The sequence below is a fragment of the Anoplophora glabripennis genome, unplaced genomic scaffold (genome assembly GCF_000390285.2).
Source record: "Anoplophora glabripennis isolate ALB-LARVAE unplaced genomic scaffold, Agla_2.0 scaffold153, whole genome shotgun sequence".
Taxonomy (NCBI): domain Eukaryota; kingdom Metazoa; phylum Arthropoda; class Insecta; order Coleoptera; family Cerambycidae; genus Anoplophora; species Anoplophora glabripennis.
Window position 1 is genome coordinate 110807 of NW_019416245.1, and position 15288 is coordinate 126094.

Genomic DNA, 15288 nt, shown 5'->3' on the forward strand with positions numbered 1-15288 from the left:
ATAAATAGGTACTATATTTAACAATATGTTTATACAAGGAAAGTATTAATATGATCCAGTATTAACAAAAAACAATATCAAATTTCGTACTGTCAATTTAAATACATAAATATTTAAAAAAATCATTGTCATTTTAATCCGCCACATCTTCGAAAGGGATTAGAATTTATCTCTGCCTATTTAAACTTTTTTTTATCAATTTTAGCCAACTTATACCATTTACAAGTTGTGGCGGTTGAATTAAAAGACACGCTGTATACACAAAATATTTAATAATTCGAAAATTCAATGGTTTTATTTATAAAATTAGATGAAAACAGTGAGGTTTAGTAAATCTTGTCCATATTGAGTCAATAGCTGGAGTTGTATGGGTAATAATACAGGGTGATTCTGAAATAAGTGCGCATTCATCGAAAAGGGTGACAGCGGACACGAAAATGCACAACTTTTATTAAGCAACTGATGGTTTAAATGCTGCTGTTTTCGAGAAAATTAATTAAGAAAATTATCCATAAATGTAAGCCGATCTTGTGCATCTTGTGCACGTGCGTTGTGTTGCAGTATTACTTTGCCGGCGTATAAAACTAACAGTATCGTGTGGCGTGTACTACGGGAACAATTATCACACCCCCATCATCTACAAAGGGTTCAGGCATTAAATAACGATGATTTTCAGCTCCGTGTGGAACTTTGTCAGTGGTTTAGACATAAAAAAGCACAAGATCCGGATTTTACGAGAAAGGTCCTTTCTACGGATGAATGTTGTTTTACTAGAGACGGCGTATTAAATTTTTTGGAATTAAATACGTACTAATGACATTTTTTGTTTAATTTAACACTGCCAAAAAGATTATGAACCTGATACTTCCAACGACCTGGACATATTTAAACCACGATTTACCGTGACAACAATAGAATAACTCCAGATTTATACTATATACTTATTATAATTGATGGATCTCTACTAGGCAAGTAACTGTAAAATTTGCTTATATAGAAATTCGGAAGTAATTATTAACTCTGGCGCCTTTATTATGAAATGAAGTTCTACGATTAAGTCTTTGGAATTACCTGCGGATATTAGCAAAACGGCCCGACGGAGGGGCGTTGCCAATAATTATCGTCTAATGGATGGTATATGCCTGAATACAGTCACGAGATGTCTTTATCTCGCTATAATGGTCGTCATGTTCGAGTGAGGTGAATGAGGATATTAGTAATACAGTTAATCTTTACAAAAAAAACTTTACTTTAACTAAGGTTACAGGTAGTAAATATTACAGTTTTAATGAGGAAGAAGTATTGACTCTATAGCAGCCACAAAAAGGTTCACTTTAACCTACTGATTATTACCAAACAAAGTTAGAAGTGAAAATGAAGATGCACTCATTCAACTTTTTACAGGGCGACAACGATATAAATTTAATAACACAATTCTGAGATGGCAACTCATTAACAGATGTAGTTGGTTTAATGTTACTACCTGGAAACACCAAACGAACCTTATAGAAGTTCAATAAAAAACGAAACATATCTGGGAAATTTCATCATTCATAATGCATTCTATTTTTATAACTTTGCAGTTTAGAAAACCATAAAGTAGGACTTGCTTCCATATGAACATTGAAAATAGTAAAAACGCATTGAAAAGATAATCCTGAGTGCTTCAAACGCTAATACTCTATGGACGTTGCGACTGACGAACAGAATTGGCAATAATTATAAATTGATTATCAGTAAAAGAAGCCATCCTGCTGATATTTCATTGAAAGCACAGTACAGATTACTGACGGATGTGCGTAAATTGGTATCACTAATCGACCATAGATGACACTGATACTGAACCGACACCGCACTTTACTATATCAATTGGCGGTACCTTTTGTCAAAAAGGTTAGTTTTTCTGTAACCTGTTGCCCAAGGAATGAAAACGAATATATAGCCGACCTTTTACAAAACTAATTGGCGGCTGCTTTTTGAAGACGAAAATAGAAATATCTATTCTTGAAAACCTTTAGAACAGAGTTGCCTATGTTTAAGAATGTTTCGAATATGGATTTAAACTAAATTTAAAACTCAAACTGGAATATTAATTTCTCCCATTTTTTTTATACATATTTGTGACACATTTCTAATTTCATAATATTGGAATTTCTAAAAACATCTGTAATTGATAATTATGACAAAAATAAATCTGTAAGATAAATAATTTAACTGAGAAAAATGTGGTAACCTGCATAAATTGTTAGCCTAGCATAAATAAATATCAAAATTAAGTATACATATATAAATGTTGGACATATTCCTTGACAATTCACAGCATTTTTCCATAACAATGTCTCATAATATAAATATATTTCCATTCTTACATAAAAGCAAAGTTAAAATAACATCCAAATAAAAATGTCATCTCTTCAAAACTTCTGTTTGAGAATTCGTATTTACAACCACTAAATTCTTCAATACAATACGTGAGAAACTAATTTCACTACCTTTATAGACATTAATTAATGTTCATCAAATTGATATTAAACATAGAATCATATAGACCTCTATCTAGCTATCAAACACTGTGCTATTTATTCCGTAACTATAATTACGACAAATTAAGATATCTGGCCAAACAAATCGTTATAAAATATTTGGTTTTCCGCAAGCCTTTTTTCACGTTCCAATAAATAATCACCAACAATTGACGTATTCGGTATTTTGGAAACACGTTTTTCGAGCGCCGATTTCAAAGCGTGCAACCACAGCCCTCAAAGTACTATCAATACAACATTGGAGTAATAGCTGCTTCAGAAAGACATAATAATTATCACTGTGACTCAAATTGTTGCCTGTTTCATAAATTAATAATAATTTCCTGAAAATATTCCAATTTTTAATTAGTTATGCTTAAATTACTGATTTCAGGTACACAATTTTTGTATAATTTGTGTAATTAAAACTTCAATATAGCAGACTTTTAGGTAAACACCATCGATTACGATATCCTTCGAGTTCTTTTGAAATCTATGGTAAATAATATTCAAAGGTGTAATTAAATTTAATTGCGCTCAGCGCTTATTTGTTTATAAAATTAGACCACCTTCAAAACCAACAATTGCAATAGTCAAAACCCCCACAATTGATTTCACCAGACAAAATAGTTCGCAATCCATACCACACTGGCGTACGTTATGAAGCAATTAGTAAAATTCTTCTACCGGTAACAATTGCTCCCTTTGTCGGATAGAAAGCATTCTTATTTACTTTTCAATCGACCTCGACACCTCTTAGCAGACAATAGCTTCATTGAGTTCGTTTGTACAACTTTATAACGGTCTTCCACTTGACATTCGATAAAATGGCGTTTATTACATTTTAGTTAAAAACCATCCACAATACTGAACTGTTTGTACGTTTGCAAGTGAAGTAACAGGTAATTCAAAAACAAACTAATGTATTTGCCAATGTAAAAGCTCTGTACGGGAAGTTCCGCACGAGCCAGTAAAAGTTCAAGTACGGTTTAATGAAAATATTACAAGCTACTGCGGGTTTAAATAATAAATAAGTTGTAATCCCCTTACGCTGTCAATCATTATGCTAATTTGTTTTTTGGATAGGCTGCTATTTTTTCATAATATCCGGTTTGTTTATTCATAGCCGAAAAAATATTTAATACCTAGATAATAACTACATATAGAAAACGGTATTTTGTTCTCAACGATAGGTATACTTTTTATCACAATGCAATAGTCTATTTAATCTTCTTCGAAAATAGTTATAATCATTGTAAATATAGATTTGCTAATCAATCCAATCCAATTCTCAATTCGCCTTTGCCACACGTCGACTATCACAGCTCCTATTACTGTGTTACTATATTTTAGAATAACGTAGCATAATAATGATGGTCATGATGATTTAAAATCATATTAATACATACAGTACAGTACTATAATATGGCACTATGTAATTAAAAGTTTTTTCAATATATATTTATATACAAACTCGGATAAATACCAAAATTAAATTATTGCTGTGCTCAGTATGATGCGATAAATATAACTAACTACTATTTATATAATTCTACGGTTGTCAAAATTGTAACATAATTTTTTGTACTTTACAAACAGTAGACTAGAAGCAAAAAAAATATATTTAATAGTAATTATTTAGAGTAGACTATTAGACGACTGTCTAATTGTAAGTTGAGAATTTTGCATTTAGTCGGATATGTCAGTCAAAATTAAGAAAAAAGTCTTCTTTGTTAATTTTGGCTGAAATACCCGACCAAATCCAAAATTTTAATAATTATTTATCTAGTTACGCATAAAAAACTAAATGTTCACTCTCCCCACGAAAGCAAAATGTATCTATAATTCGATTCAGTGACACATATCACTAAATCGGTTACTAAATATATTCCTAGTAATTATAATTATATTCATCATCTAACAGTTTCCCTGTGCAGCATAAAAGTATAGTATATACCTAGTACATTTGCAATCATCATTACTATACCTAGTCATATCTTTCTTTACAATTTTACTCAGGTTTCGATTGGCTTTCATGTAAAAGACTAACAACTTTGTATCAGATTGAGTAGAAACCAACATGATAATGCTTTTAATCTCTATCTAAAATGTAACTTGTAGAAAATGTATTAGTTAAAGCTTAGAACAGTCGTGTATGTACTGGGTTTACACCGAAAATGATTACCTCGTTAACTTTTTAAATTTTAGCTTCAGGGAAAACTCTGATAAAAGTGTCATGGTGTTTTGAGGATTTCAAAAATTAATTTATAGAAAAAAAACAACTGAACATCGTGTAGTTGCGACTTCTAGATGTAGTGTAGATTAAAGAACATCTATAAAATGGTTTAACGATCCATTCTCGAAATTCCAATCGAAATGATAAATCACATATATTTGGAAATGTTGGAGAGACTGTAATAGTATAAACCCCCAAAGAATATCGGTCCAATGAATAATCGTAAGAACATGTATTTCCAGTGTATTACTTCAAAACTTTTGACATAGTGTAGGTATCTAATATTTTTACGAGTATTCCTACATTTTTTTTTGTTTTGAATCCAAGCAGTTCCGTCACGAATAGACAATAACGTAAGACCGGAGAGATATGTATCAATTAATTACAAAACAAATATAACAATTAGTGCAATATATTCTCGTTCTCACTATGTTGACTCAGCTACATGCAATAAGCGTATACTGCAATTGTAGAAGCAATTTTTCTTCCAGAAATTACGAAATGCTTAATCAAAACGAATGTTTCTAGGTAATATACTTAATACAAACGCAAATTCTTAGTATTAATTAATAAATAATTACAAATTTTAATTATATATTTTTATAAAAAAGATTGTCAAACAATGTAATGGATTGCATTAGAATTGTACATATGTACCTACCTAATGATACTAATACTTATCACCCAAAGCTTTTCACAAAGCAGTATCCTAAGGCGGTTGTAATTTTTAATAACAAATAAGATGGAATTATGTAAAGAAACCTACACAATCAACTTCGGAACTGCATATTTAAGCCAGATGACTTTAAATGTCTGCTATAGGTATAAAGTACATACATATTACCAAGTAATTAGTTTTTAACATGTGCCTAATGGTTTCTATACCCACTTTATCCTTCAAATTGACGAAACTAGTAAAAATAGTTGAAGCTTACAGGAGAAACAAATGCGGTAGAAAATTTGTTCGCCATATAAACCACAATCTATCTGTAAGTGCGAGTGTATTGAAGAAACTGCATTTAGTTGTAAATAACTATACGGAATTCATTAAAAACTACGGTAAGTAATTAATTAGGGGGGTAATTAATTTTTTATTTACATACCGAACGCGAAGGTCGGCAACGGCAGTACTCGAGTGTTATTTATGAAAAAACATCAATCAGCGTCATCAGCAGATGATGAAAACTACTTAACAGATGCTTAAAAATTAAAAGTTATAAACAAATAACTTCGGGTAGTCAAGGTATTTCCGCTTATCACATCTTCTATAAAGATGAAGGCGTCTTGAGGTATTTTTTTTCAAATACGTCTGATGATGTACTAGGTTTTGTCATCAGTGAAACAATGAGAAAAGTACCTTTGTTTTTCCTCCAAACAACAAAGAAAATAGGATTAAGTAAAATATTTCAAAATATAATACTATGAAATGAAAAATTTCGTTTACAAGTCGTCCCTGGTAAACATAAAGTTGTTCACAAAAAAAATACTTTTGAGAGTTACAGCTTTAGAACGTTTATAATCGCGTGATGTTATATTCAAAGGAATAACATTATTCATTATCCCGTACTTCTGAACAAAAGATCGGAGCATCTTGCTCAGTTGAGTTGTTTTTCAATTACGAAAAAAGCAAAATAATTTAAAGTTTTAAATTAATTTCAACTTTACCTTACAAGTTTAAAAGTTGCTATAGAACTGGATACCAACCTGGAACAAAAGAGATTGTATTAATGAGACAGAATATACAATGTTAGTTGTACAATTACTTTTTAAACATCATTAAAGTATTTTTTAAATAAATATGTCCTGAAAACAAAAAATTCTCTGTAGACAAAGTATGTAATTTAAGAATATCCTTCAAATGTCATTACCTTTGAAGATTTTTATTTCACTAACAACATCTGAACTTTTACTTTATAAAACTTTGTACAACATCCCAATAGACAGCTAAATGCTCTTATTTTTATAAATATGGCAAAGAGGGGTATTCAAACTCGAGTAACCCGAAACCACACCAGAAAAGCGCATTTAGAAGGTGTTGCTGCGACATCTGTTCTCCCTTAAACTACAACCCTTGTTTTCATTCAATTACATCAATAAATACGCAGATGTTAATGCGAGACATATTTTCGCTTGTAACAGAAACAAACACAGTAGTAAAAGAGACACACTTTAATATCCTGCGGTCTGAACAAATAGGGCGGTAACGTGACCAAAGCCAATTCTTTGCAATGGACGTCAAAAAAACATTTTGGTGGTTCCAGTTTTAGGCACGCATCTGAGGTAATGGACATGGCTAGTATTTTCGCAATTAACAGATAAAAGTACGAGATAATTAGGGTTCGTTCGTATTTTAAAGCTGATATGTTCTGAAATAATTACTATGACCCGAAAATTTCGAGATATTCTTTAATGATAATGGTATGTACGTGATGCAACGAAGGAGTCTGGGTGAAAGTGGATACGTATCATATGAATGAGTGGACAATGTGAATTTAAAATGTCCCGAATGTTTTACTTATCATAACTATAGATAACGCATTCAATAGCCCGCAAAAGTATCGAACTAATGGGAAAGGTTACTGAAGATTAAGAATAAACCCAGAATTATTACAGTTCCTGATGGGAACCATATAATTAAGAGAAAAAGATTTGTGGCAACTTTCAACATAATTTTTTGTGAAAGGATATAAAAAAATAGAAAACTTTGGCTTTTAGAAAAAAAAACCGTATTGAATACTTACATATTTTTTAAATTTTGCAATTCAGACAGTCTTTTTGCATCTACCATTACATTATAACAATTTACTGATAGATTTATATTTTGTCGTGGTGAAAAAAAAAAAACCGTACCAATTCCTAAAAACAACCTAAAACGGTTTTATTGCTTAAAACTATTTTGCATTAAATAGAATTTGCTGAATTTATTTACAAAGAATTACTTTATTGTGGTTAACCTGTGTTAATTTCTGCAATGACTCTAACTAAGATTCCAAATTTGCATGGCACAAATTGGACACGGTAACATTTAAACAGAGAACAAATTCGGTACCTTCCACATAAAAGAAAGTGATCACCACTTAATCTTTTTAGACATCACCTCTATTTCTTTCAATTCTAATGCAAATATAAAATCTTAAAACTGAGAAAACCCCATTGCTGCCTCGTATCTTCGCAATCAGATTCTCACAATATTAAATGGTGTTACTGACATTCCTCACATTCGCAATTTGTAAGGATGTTTCTTTTTTTTACCACTCCCCTTCATTGTCTTATAATGATTATCGGATTTATATTAAAATTGGAAAGCTGCCTGGGCATAAAAGAGGTTCTTTTAATCAACAAATACCAGGATTTACTTTCATCAATATATGCGCTTGTGACGATTAACAAAGACTAAATTACTTAACATTCTTCTAACTGCGCACCTACACAATACTTCGTGATTCAAAAACTTTAAAAATATTTTGTGAAGACAATATATGCAATCAGTAAATAAACAAGCAATACAGGCGACACAAATAAATAATTGCAGATGATATATTAGAGGAGTGAACACTTTTATATCAGTGATTATAATGACTCAAAGCTTAGGTTCGTCTTAATTGATGTAGGCACCTTGCACAAAATTCTAAACAGATATTTAACAAATACAGCTCACAATAAGCATTTGTTATAAAATTTAAATTTACCATTTAATTTTGTTTTGCTTTATCTAGATAGTTTTGTCAGTTGCTCTTGTTAGTGTTATGTAAACAAAGGTTGTTGTATTAAAAATAAGAAATATTACACATGGCTACTTGACTTTTTTTATTAATATTATAATTATATTGATTATCTTGGTTATTTAATTCTGAAAATCTCAAAAATTAGAATCGTTGTAAAGAGAATTTGCATTTTTTCTAATGGGGCAAACATTCAATATGGCCATATCAAAAACAGAAATATTGACAGCAAATATCGATTGCTCACATCATTTAATATCAGACTATACATTATTGCCCTAAATTTTTTAAAAAACAACACAAACACAAAAATAAAATTAAATTCGATTAGAAAGAGAAAGAGCATAAAATTAGTTTCCTTCGAATATCTTCGGAACTATTTGGAATTTTCTAAATTTAAAAACAAATAAGTGGTCGGCATAAAATTCTGCACATTTTTGCTAATTTAAACATTTCTGTATCTCTTAAAATAAGAAAGATACATGTATTGGACAATTAAAAATTTGTAACGCTGTATATGTTTGACAGTATTTACTTCTACAAACTACAATCAAACTTTCTCAAACAAGGGACACTACAAACACATAGAATATAAAATAAAAGATAAAATGTGATACAATGACAATTATGTAAAATTTATTACAGTGTCTCTCAAAATGATGGAACAAATTTCGTATATATTTTTTTTCAGTTGAAATTTAAAAAATTCGCTGAAACAGGTCACTTAGTAAATAGAAATTGTCACTTTTCAGCAATATTTTCTATTTTTGTCCATCTTATATCGCTGAATTCGTCTTTATAAGGACTATCTATTTATACTATGAAATATGGAGCGTCCTATTAAAACAAATTCGGTATGTTAAACATGTCTCAAAAAAATAGGAAATATTGCGGAAAAGTGACAATTTCTATTTACTAATCAGTGACTTTTTAAAATTTAAACCGGAAAAAATTTTTATTTTGTTCCGCCATTTTGGGACACACCGTATATAAATTTCTCAGTAATGTAGAATAATTTTAATTGCCAACAAAATCGTAGACATAAATTGTTATTTAAAAATAACACATACCTGCTTCTGGTGATTTACGGGCCCAATTAAAAAGGAAATAAATCCGGCAACTTTCTTCAGGCACGTAAATCCTACAATGAGGCATTTCCACTGTTAAAAATTTCACCCAAATACATAAAAATCCGGTCGGTGTCGGTACTTCTAATTAATTATCTTGGTGGACATGTCGCAGCCAAGGCAAGCATGTCGCAATCTCAGAAACATTCATGAAATGCCACCAAATGATGCAAGACGGAATTATTTCAATTAACATGAACTAACCTGTCCAATTTCGGAATGACCTGACCCGTTACGAATTACTTTTGATTGGGCTGGTGTTAACCGTTGAAGGCGAGAGTGATGGTGATGATACGATACAGAACTGGATAACAGCAGATGAAACTGACGACACATAAATTATATCTAAGCTGCATAACTAAAGTAGGTACGCGGTGAAAATAATTTTGCAATTAGCAGTTGTTGAGAAGAGAATAACAGTAATAGAGAAAATTTTGTCACAAGATAAATAGGTATTGGGGAAAGAAATATAGTAGGAATTTTTTACTGTCTGTATCTAAGGAGGTATATCGGGGTCCGAGGGAAGTGAGGAACGCAGGGGGGGGGTCCTATGCTTTTCTTATGGGACTAAAGCCCGCTGCCAATTCATTCATATTTAAGTAGTTTTAAATTATATTTAATTAACGCATAAAGACTATGTAGATGTGACAACAGCGCTAATAATTGACTAGCAGTTGTACACACTGCGAATCTACAGACCTCGGACATCGGAGATAGTGCGCGTCAAATTCGGGTAAAGATGCGTACGCGTTCAAAAATGTATTGTGTGTAAACTATGTACAATATACAAAACAACGAGAATTATGTTAATTTAGTTCTAAAGAAATGAAATGACACTCGCACCCATCTCTTGCCCAAGTCAAAGACAATGTTGGATGCAATTTTGAAGGTTCTGTGATAGAAATTACATTATTACTCACTGTTCGTGTTTTTCATCTCTATTTTAGTAATGTTACAAAAGTTTTGTAACTATAACTAATTTTTTAGATATAAAGTTTGCTGAGAAATATTTATGTTCCTTTGTTATTCGGTACAAATGCTTTTATCTCAAGTATTACTAATTATATTAATCAAGTAAAGAAAACTTTATATAACCCTAAATATTGCTGGGTAATGATTACGATTACGATTTATAAACCATTAAATATATTAAAAGGATTTATCAACTGTGTTTTTTATTCCAATAAATATATCACAGCTTCCTAGTCTTTTTTAATTAATCTAGTTTTTTTAAAACATTACAAAAACACATCTTTTGTGGATAATTTATTTAGGAAAAATGTATATGTTTGAAATCAATTTCGTTTTTATCAAGTCTTTCAAATGTATTCCCTCCTTGCTGTCAGCTGATTGCGACGTTGCCACATTAATCCTCAAGTCAGACAGAAATGCAATTAGTGGTTTCTGTTTCTAATTAATACAGCTGTACTATGTTCAAAACTTACATTAGTTTTATATCAAAAATAAGATAATACTGTGTACTCTATGGAAAAGTTATGTTTCACAATTTCGACAATTTTTTCTCAGTTATGGGCAAAAAAAGAGCCGCACCGTCCATCTTCGCCATATAAACCTATGTTAAAATGAACAACTTTCAACAACAATATCTCAAAATCTAGATTCAAAAAAAAATTCAAAAAAATATGACGCACAGAGGGAGGACCGGGTAATACGCTATATAAATTTCCAGTACATCTGTGCATTTGAGTAAACCCGATATACTTCCTTAAAGGATGGTTAAAATTGCTACGAAATTATACGAAAACTTAAAAACTATGTATAGTGTAACGATGAACTTTGTTGTGATAGTTTAGGTAACGTAAGATCAATACAATTCGCTCTATATTATTTAAGATGTAATGATCTCTGTATTTCGTTCACAAGACAAACTCTTATTCTTTGACGCTTGGTTGTAGTAATAAAATATTTGAATTGAATCAGAAGCTCGTATGAGTTCGAAAGAACAGGACAAAATTGATACCTAACAGAAATATTGAACTGATAGACTTCTTTACGGTGCCTAAAATGATTAGGAAAATTTTCCTATCCGGCTCTTAGTCTATGACTAAACATGAAAATAAGGAAAATGAGGAATATCTGGTTATCTCCTAAGAAAAATCAGGAGAGTCTGAAATTAGCTGAAATTGTAAACGATGTCAAATATAAAAAAAAAAATTAAAAATGGGAACGTCGCAGACCAATGACATTTAAACCATCAAACCAAAATACCGGCCAGAGGATTTAATATTTATATTTTATTATTAAACTACACATGACGCGAATATTCAAAGAAAATTATTACTGAGTTATCTAAAGAATGCACTTCAGACTCTATTTCTGAAAGTTTCTCAATGTGCCATTTTCCATCATCAGCCTATTGTTAATTAAACAATCGAGGAGATTAATAGTTTCACATGCATAACAATTTTAATTTATTACCAATTATCATTGTTTATAGAGGCTTAGCGTATTTGATATTTAAGTTTTTTACGGAGACCCGACTGCCTACTGCCGCCACCATTCTTCCGATACGAGTCAAACGTGTCTAATGATATGGTGGGCGAGAATCCTGCGAGTAATTTGCGGTTATTCATTGCGATAACAATTGGGAGAATGTTAAAATGCTGCAATTCCATCAGACAGCGTAGAAATCGGAACACGGCTGTAAACAAGTTATTTTAATACTCGAATTTTCTTACAGTGGATTTAAATTGCAGAATTCATATGAAGTATGAGCTTTGACTTGGCTAATTTTCAATTTGCAATGCAACGAAGGAAGCGAAGATACGACTTCTGTGCAAAAGAACTCGTTTTTATTTATTTATTCGTAGTAAATTGTCCACTTCCTTTGGTTATAAATGTATTTTACTTCTTTACTTTGCTAAGTATTTTTAAAGTACAAACATAAACTAGTGGAAAAAATTAAGGGATCAAAAAAAAATCTAAATGTTCGGCGATTTTTCAAATGGCTGTATCTTTGATAAAAATGGTCGTATTGGAGTAAAAAAAAAGCAATTTGAAGCTTGAAGTTTCTAATTTTTGGATCTTGCAAAAAAAAAATTTTCAAGTAACATGTATCGCGCAATCTTAATGAATATCATGAAAAAAAATTTTTCGAAATTTTTTTCGATCTTATATTTGGTGTACGGACTTGAAAAAAATTTTTCCAACTTAACCACCTTATGGATTAGATAGGTTGTTCATTTAGCTTCAATTTCTTTTTTTTTTTTTTTTGGTCTCGATACGACCATTTCTCGCTGAGCTATCGGACATTGAATGAAAATGGATCATTTTCTCTTTGTTCATCGATATCTCAGAAACCAATGGTTGCACAGAAAATCGACGGTGGGTTTCAGAAACGTGAATGAATTCTCTACAAGGTCCTGGCACGGTTTTTTTTGAAAAAAAAATGTTTATCTTTAACATGACTGAAAAATCGTAAAAATAGGACTTTTAGGGGACTTCTAATAAATCACGTGCCACATTGAGAATATTGGGAAAATGACTAATGTTAAGTGTGCCTTTTACAGGTCATTGTACCCCTAAAAGCCCTACAGAGTTTCAATTCGATCCATCAAGCCGTTTTTTTGTTTCATTCGATTGAATTTTTAAAAAAATTAAAGTATCACGTTTTTTTAACTTTAAATACTTATAATCTGTTAAAAAATGAAAAAAAGATTTTTTTCCTGATTTTTTATATATTCTTATTGTAGAGCAAAAAAAAATTGTTTAACTGATTTTCAGAAATTTCGCAAAACCGCCGGCATTAGCATTACCCAAAGCGTACCACGTGGAGGTTGCACAATCGGATTTCCGCTTCTTTTACACACGTGCGAAAAGCGTTTGAAGTTATGACAAAAAAAAAATTTTTTTTTTGAAAATTTTTTTGTTGGATTCACTCCAGAAAATTTATCTCAGTAATCCCCAAGCATTTTCGACACGATTCCCCTACTTCATTTCGTGATTATGCTGACCGAATTTTAATTAAATTTAAAAAAGTTGATACCCTTAACCGAATATTGACCTCGATCTACACCCTTTTCAGAGATTATTGTTGCGATACTTCTGAATTCATAAAACGCTTTTTCCGAATTTACAGAACACTAAAACAAAGTTTTTTTCAAACCACCTTTTTTTCAGTAGAACTTCATAACTTCAACCTCCACTTGGTACGCTTTGGGTAACGCTAATGCCGGCGGTTTTATGAAATTTCTGAAAATCGGTCCCTAAAAAATTTAAAAAAAAATTTTTTTTTTTCATAATTTCAAACGCTTTCTGCAATAAAAATGTAAAAAAAAATCAGGAAAAAAATTATTTTTTTCATTTTTTACAGATTATGAGCATTTAAAGGCAAAAAACGTGATCCTTTAATTTTTTTAAAAATTGATGGTTGGCTTGATGGATCGAACTGAAACTCTGTAGGGCTTTTAGGGGTACAATGACCTGTAAAAGGCACACTTAACATTAGTCATTTTCCCAATATTCTCAATGTGGCACGTGATTTTCTAGAAGACCCCTAAAAAGTCCTATTTTTTACGATTTTTCAGTCATGTTATGGATAAAAAAAATGTTTTTCTAAAAAACCGTGCCAGGACCTTGTAGAGAATTCATTCAAGTTTCTGAAACCCACCGTCGATTTTCTGTGCAACCATTGGTTTCTGAGATATCGATGAACAAAGAGAAAATGATCCATTTTCATTCAAAGTCCGATAGCTCAGCGAGAAATGGTCGTATCGAGACCAAAAAAAAAAAAAAGAAATTGAAGCTAAATGAACAATCTATCTAATCAGTAAGGTGGTTAAGTTGGAAACATTTTTTTCAAGTCCGTACACCAAAAATAAGACCGAAAAAAAATTTCGAAAAATTTTTTTTCATGATATTCATTAAGATTGCGCGATACGTGTTACTTGAAAATTTTTTTTTGCAAAATCCAAAAATTAGAAACTTCAAGCTTCAAATTGCTTTTTTTTACGCCAATACGACCATTTTTAGATACAGCCATTTGAAAAATCGCCGAAAATTTAGTTTTTTTTTGATCCCTTAATTTTTTCCACTAGTGCACTAATTCTCAGACTTAGACACTTAAACTTTTAATGGTTCTAATCAGTTCAATAAAAGCAGTCCCATTTTGTACCTCCTATATAGGCAATGAACAGCCACTTTTTTTTTCATGCTGCGAGAAAGATACCAAACCTGCCGACTAAATTACGAAGTACGCAAAGATAAATTAAAAATTAATTTCATTTCGTTACACAAAAACGTTTGCCTACAGACAATTAACTCGCTACGAGTTTCAGAACAGAGGAGAACCGACAAACAATTAATTATTACGTTAAAAACCTATAAACCGTGGCCATCTTCAATTGATAAATAATGTGTATACTGGAATCTATTCCGTTTTGAAACTTTGCAATTTTCCGGTGGATGCCACCCGTCAGTACCGTTTAATTCGATCGTTACATAAATATTTCAAATCTGGGTCGCGCTCCACGTCTGCCATGTCTTTGTTATGATTTAATTAACAGAAAATTCAGCTTCAAGTACGGATTGTGCGTACCCCGGTCTATTTTACATCGAGTTCAATTTGCTCGGGTCTGGAAGTTCGTCCGTAATTTCACTGCAGGCTTAATTATAATATTAATAATCATTTAACATAAATAACAGTACACTATATCAGATTG

The 15288-nt window shown here is 31.2% G+C and overlaps 1 protein-coding gene across 2 annotated transcripts in view; it reads right to left on the bottom strand.

Annotated features, from left to right (window-relative positions):
• LOC108909802 (tyrosine-protein kinase Src64B) overlaps window positions 1–15288 on the bottom strand; it is a 114797-nt gene that overhangs the window by 77150 nt on the left and 22359 nt on the right. Inside the window, exon 1 of one of the 2 annotated variants that reach the window (XM_018714233.2) lies at window positions 6424–6456. The exons of the other annotated variant lie outside the window; for it this stretch is intronic. The gene's annotated coding sequence lies outside the window, so the exon portion shown is untranslated. Of the gene's footprint in view, window positions 1–6423; window positions 6457–15288 lie in introns of those variants that run through there. 2 annotated transcript variants of the gene reach the window in all.